Consider the following 6000-nt stretch of genomic DNA (forward strand, 5'->3'; position numbering starts at 1 on the left):
TTTAAGTGACTTGACTAATGTAGGAAATCAGAACTGTTCATGCTCCTTTGTATTCAGTTGACCTGGGCTAGGCCTCAGAAGCTGGAAGGGAAAAGGCCATGGGAAGATGCCAGAAAGGAACACCTCACCCCTTCCCTGTCCTGCGTCCAATGCTGACTCCACAGTCCTACCAGGAATGAACGCCCGCAATAAAGAACCAGAAAATCCCCTGGAATCAACACGTCAGGGCCTGCTTCCAAGTGCCAAACCGGCTACTACCACCCCGACTGTAGGTGCTGGGTCTGCCTGGCTCCCCACTGTGTTCCTGGCTCCCCAAAGTCTGGCACCAGCCTGCCCCTTCCGCCAGGCCCTTCTCCTCCCACTTAACACATCCCGCCCAGAGTTCCTTCCCTACCTCGAAACAGAATCAGTCCATTCCAAAGCCTTCCTGGACCACCCCATCTGACACTGGGCCCCCCACCCCTCATCTGCATTCCTACAGCAGGTCCCACCTTTACTCCTTGGCGGAACCACCTTCTGTTATCAAGACGGGGAGAACTGGTGAGAAACTTCCTGCCTTGCTCTTGGCTGCTGTTTCTGCATCTCATAAAATGGGGATTAAAATGCTACCCACCTCACAAGGTTGAGTGAGAGAGTGTGTCAAGTGCTTAATACAATGTCTGGGGTGCCCACTACACAGTGAATGATAATTGGTTATTATTATTAATCCAGGGTACATGCCAGAAGATTCACCACCACATTTTTACTCAACCATTGCATAAACACGGCTGTGGCAAGTTACTTAATTTCTCTTATCCTCATTCCCCTTCTTTTCCAGCAAGATCATAGTAACCTCTCTGTCGCAGGGCACTTGTGAGAAGGAAATGGACAATGCATGTGAGTGTCCTTTGTACGTGCTAAAGCGAGATACAAATGGGAGATTTCCTTTTGGAGTTCCCTGTGCCTGCACGATGCCAGGATAGGCAATGGCTCCCCAGATGGTGGCCGATTTAGCTGAACACAGATGTCTGCATGTAGCCTGCCAGGTTGGGGGAATACTAATGTTGGCATCGATGTTATTATTAATAGTCTGATTAGACCCCAGGCCTGTTTCCATCTTCTGACCCCGGCCCACAACTTCTCTGAGGACTCAGTGGAGCTCTCCGTGCAGTGCTCTTCCATGGCTCCATGCCCTTCCTCTCCCTGTTGCCCCTCTGCTCAGACTTCAGCCCAGGAAGCCCCGAGCAGCAGCTCCCTCATAAGCCTCGGGCTTCTCGTCAGCAACATGGAAGCATCACCACTTCAGACAGGCGCCTGAGAAGGCCAGGCTGCTCGCTGTGCTCTAGTGGTGTCCTCTGTGGCTGGTGGAATCACCAGTTTCATTCAGAATTCGGTCTGCAAGCACACACTGCTGAACCTGCACTCTGAGCCCTGGGTTCAGATAAAGTCCCTTTTGTAAGGCAGAAAAGCAGGAGGGGCAGGAGCAGGGCCAGCTCACCTTGGGCCTGATGTCTGTTACACTTGCATGGCCTTTTTCTTCCTTAAATCAACCAACAAGTAACTCCCCTCCTATCTCTCTCTGTCGCGAAATGTTAGTGAGCTAATGTTAGTCTGCAACAGACTTCATCAACTTCATCTTATACACACATGCTCATCATCTACGTGCAGGTACTGTTCCAGGTGATGGGACAACCATCGATGAAACAAAGAGCCCTTTCTTCATGGAGCTTTGATCCATGGAAGAGGTAGACCATAAACACGGCAAATAAGTAAAATAGGTAGTAGCACATTAATTAGATGGTTTTTCTTGAAAAGAACAAAGCTAAGGTAAGGAAGGGGGTTGGGGAGTGCCGGGCAGGATGGGTGAAATTTTAAATGGGGTGACCAGGGAAAGTCTTTGTTATAGGATGAAGTGTACTCCCCCAAATGAATATTTAAAGTCCTAACCCCCAGTAACTTAGAATATGACATTTATTTATTTATTTATTTATTTATTTTGAGACACGGTCATTACAGAGGTAATCAAGTTAAAATGAGATTATTAGGATGGGCCCTAATCCAATCTGACTGGTATTCTACGAGGCAGTACTGGAGACAGACACACACAGGGAGAACACCCTGAGAACATGAGGGCAGCTACCACAAGCCAAAGGGAGAGAGAGAGGCCTGGAGCAGCTCCTTCCCTCACAGCCCTAAAAAGGAACCCACCCTGCCAATACCTTGATTTCAGACTTCAGAATTGTGAAACAATACATTTCTGTTGTTCGAGCCACTCAGCTTGTGGTAGTTTGTTGCAGCAGGTCTAGGAACCTAACGTGGCTTTGCTAAGAAGACTTGAAGGGAGTGAGGGAATCGACCATGTAAATATCTGAGGGAAAAGCATTGCGGGCATAGGGAACAGTGAATGCAAAGGTGCTGAAGGTGCCCCTGGAGATTAAGGACCAACAAGGAGCCTGGTGTGGCTGGAGCCAGTCAGGAAAGGGAGGGAAGCAGAGGAGATCAGAAATAACTGGGGCCAGATCATGTAGAGCCTTGACATTTACTTTAAGTCAGGTGAGAAGCCATTAGAAGATTTTAAGTGGAGACTGACATGGTCACTCTGGCTGCTGAATTGTAGACCAAGAGGGGCAGGGGTGGAGGCAGGAAAGTCAGTTAGGAAGCTGTTGTAATAATCCATGCAAGACACAATGGTGACTTTGGCCAGGGGGTAGCATGAGGTGGTATGATGTAGATTCATTCTGAATATATTTGGAAGGTAGATCTGATGTCATCTGAAGTCCCCAACTATTACGGTGCTGCTGTTCATCATTTTGTTTAGATTAAGTAGGATTTGCTTTATGAATTTGGGTGAACCTGAGTTAGGAGCATAAATATTTAGAATTGTTATGTCTTCTTGTTGAATTGTACCCTTCACCATTATAGAGTGACCATCTTTGCCTTTCATTACTTTCGTTGATTTGAAGACTAAGTTATCTGAAATCAGAACTGCTATGCCAGTTTTCTTTTGGCTTCCATTTGCATGGAATATTGTTTTCCATCCCTTCACCTTGAGTCTGAATGCAGCCTTGTGGGTTAGATGTGTTTCCTGAAGATAGCAGATACTTGGCTTGTGTATATTTATCGATTCAGCTAGCCTATGTCTCTTTAATGGTCAGTTCAAGCCATTCACATTTATTGAAAGAATTGATAGGTGGGGCAGATTTCTGTTGAACTTTGTTTTCTCTCTTGAGTCATTATGGTATCTGGCCTTTGACCTTTAGCTTTTGGATGATTTTACACTGATGAGTGTTTACTGTGCTGATCCATGTGTAATGCTGTTCTGAGTACTTCCTGGAGGGCAGGTCTTGTCTCGATGAATTCCCTCATTCTTTGTTTGTCTGAGAAGGTCTTTGTTTCTCCTTTGTATAGAAACTTAGTTTTGCAGGGTACAAGATTCTAGGCTGGGCATTATTCTGCTTGAGAAGAGTGAGAATGGGGCCCCAGTCTCTTCTGGCTTGTAAGGTCTCAGTTGAGAAGTCTGCAGTTAGTCTGATGGGTTTTCCTTTGTAGGTTACCTGCTTCTTTTGCCTTACAGCTTTTGGAGGGTCTCTTTAGTGTTTATTTTGGCCAGTCTGATGACTACGTGTCATGGTGTCTTCTTGTTTGCAATGAATCTCCCAGGAAACCTTTGATCTTCTTGTATATCTAGATTTCTAGCAAGGCCAGGGAAATTTTCGTTTATTATGTCCTCAAATAGTTTTTCCAACCCTTGTGTATTTTCTTCTTCACCCTCAGAGATGCCTATAATTCTCATGTTAGGCTTCTTAACACAATCCCACATTTCTTGTAGGCTTTGCTCTTTTCTCTTGTTTCTCTGCAACTGACTTGTTTAATTGAAAGGTGTTATCTTTAATCTCTGAGATTCTTTCTTCTGTTTGATCTACCGTATTCTTGAGGCTTTCCACTGTGTTTTGTAATTCCTTGAATAAATTCTTCATTTCCAGAAGTTCTGTTTGAATTTTCTTTAATATTTTAATTTCTGTAGTGAATTTTTCTTCCAAGTCCTGGATTTTTTTGTGTGTGTTTTTTTTTGTGTGTGTGTGTTGGGCATCCATTTTCTCTTGCATATCATTGAGTTTTCTTATAATCCATGTTTGAAATTCTTCTGTCATTTTAGTGCTCTGAATGTAGTTTATATCCATTGATAGAGAGCTGGTGTTTCCCTTTGGGGGTGTCCTTTCAGTTTTATTCTTCATACTTCTAGAGTTCTTTCACGGATTCCTTCTCATCTGGAGCAGCTGTTGCTTCTTACTTTTGTATTTTCATTTAGATAATGACACACCCAGTTTAGTCTCTGATCCAGTAGGTGGTGTTTGTGGGTGAGATTTGACCACATCCTGTATGATGAGTCAGTAGATGCAGTAAAATGGTGTGCAAATCGACCTCCCTGTCACTAGGTGGCACTTGCTGGGAGGGGCAGGCTGCAGTGTTGTTTTTGGGTCCTGTAACCAGCTTCGTTCCTCTGGAGAGGCACTCTAGTGCCTCACGTGGTGGGTGGGGCCCTGGGACTTCCAGGTGTGTCCTTATTCTCCACCTCAGTAGAGGCAGGTGGGGGAGTTAGTCTGGACAGAGCTGGATTGGGAGAGCCTGCCCTCAATCTCCACAAATGCTGTTAGCAGGGGTCAAAGGTTTGTTCTCTGTGTCTGGGCAAAGCTGCCAGGGAGGGACTGGAATGGTCCCACTCAGCCAAAAAGCCTGTGGGTGGAGGTGGGGCTATCTGAGACCCTAAGTCTGGAGCAGGCCTTGCTCCTTTCCACCTTCCCTTAGTCCGCAGTTTTTCCTGGACCTCTGCTGGCAGGCAGGACCTCAAGCCAGTGGATCTCCCCTGACTGTGATGGGAGCCGGGAAGTTCCCTGCCCAGGATCCCAGCGTGAGCTGGGCGCACGGCCCTCCTGTGGAAGGAGGGTTGCCCCTCAGGCACGCTGATCTGCCCCTCGGGCACGCACATCTCAGTAGACTAGTTCACAAATATCCCTTCTGTGCTTCCAAGCAATGCGATTGGAAGACCTGGGTGTGCAGGATCTGGCCTGCAGTCCTGTCCCCTGGGCCCTGGAGATGAATTCCTGACCCTGCGAGGGAGAAGAATGCTGGTCTCAAGTCACCCACGGGGTGCCCAAGCTGGATCAATGTCTCTCTGTCTCGGGGTTTGCCCTGCTCTGCTGGAGTCACCAGGCAAGTGGCACCTGGGAGGGCTGGCGGGTAGGGAGCGCACGGTCTGAGTACCCCTTGGTCGGCTGTAGGGCCCCACAAGGAAAGGTCCCATTCCCTGTGGTTGTCTCCAGGTGGTGGCCAAATTGTCCTTCTCGGCAGCTGCGGGTAGGGAAGGGGAAGGGGAGGTGCCCTGAGGGAGCTGGGAGCCTGGTGCCCTGTCCGCAAGAGGCTCACCGCTCACTGATGGCAGCTGTCTCTGGGCTGGTGTCAGCAGGTCTCTGCAGCAGCTCAGGAGGCCACCAGCAGTCCAAGATGCAAGGGAGGGGAAATTTAACCACTCCACCTACCCTTGTCGCTGGTCTTCAACCCTCTCAGGTTCAGACCCTGCCGACGCCTTTCTCCTTCCAATTCTGCTCCACAACCTCTTCCCGTGGAGTCTCCTGTAGGTTCAGGCACCCTTCCTTCCGACCCTCGTCTGATCTATGTTTGTCTGCCTGCCTGTTTTTTTTCACTTTCATCTAAAATCTTTCCTTCTTGTAGAGACACTCTGGCTGGAGGTTTTTCTCATCCGCCATCGTGCCTCCCATCCAATCCATTATTTTTATGTGTTACCTTCTTTTGTCATCCAAACAATCCTGGGAGCAAGGAATTTTTAGGTACCAAGTACTCAGCATGACGCACAATGCATGTTTGTTGCTTAATCAATACTTGACTGAAGCTTTTGCTGTTGGTCATGACGAAAATGTGAGATACTTGCGCCATCTGGTGGTCACATGGTGATGCTGAGCAGAAGGAAAGTCGCAGTGAGAAATTGTGTTCTCAAGGGGTTTG

This window comes from Eulemur rufifrons, chromosome 29 (genome assembly GCF_041146395.1).
Source record: "Eulemur rufifrons isolate Redbay chromosome 29, OSU_ERuf_1, whole genome shotgun sequence".
NCBI classification, from domain to species: domain Eukaryota; kingdom Metazoa; phylum Chordata; class Mammalia; order Primates; family Lemuridae; genus Eulemur; species Eulemur rufifrons.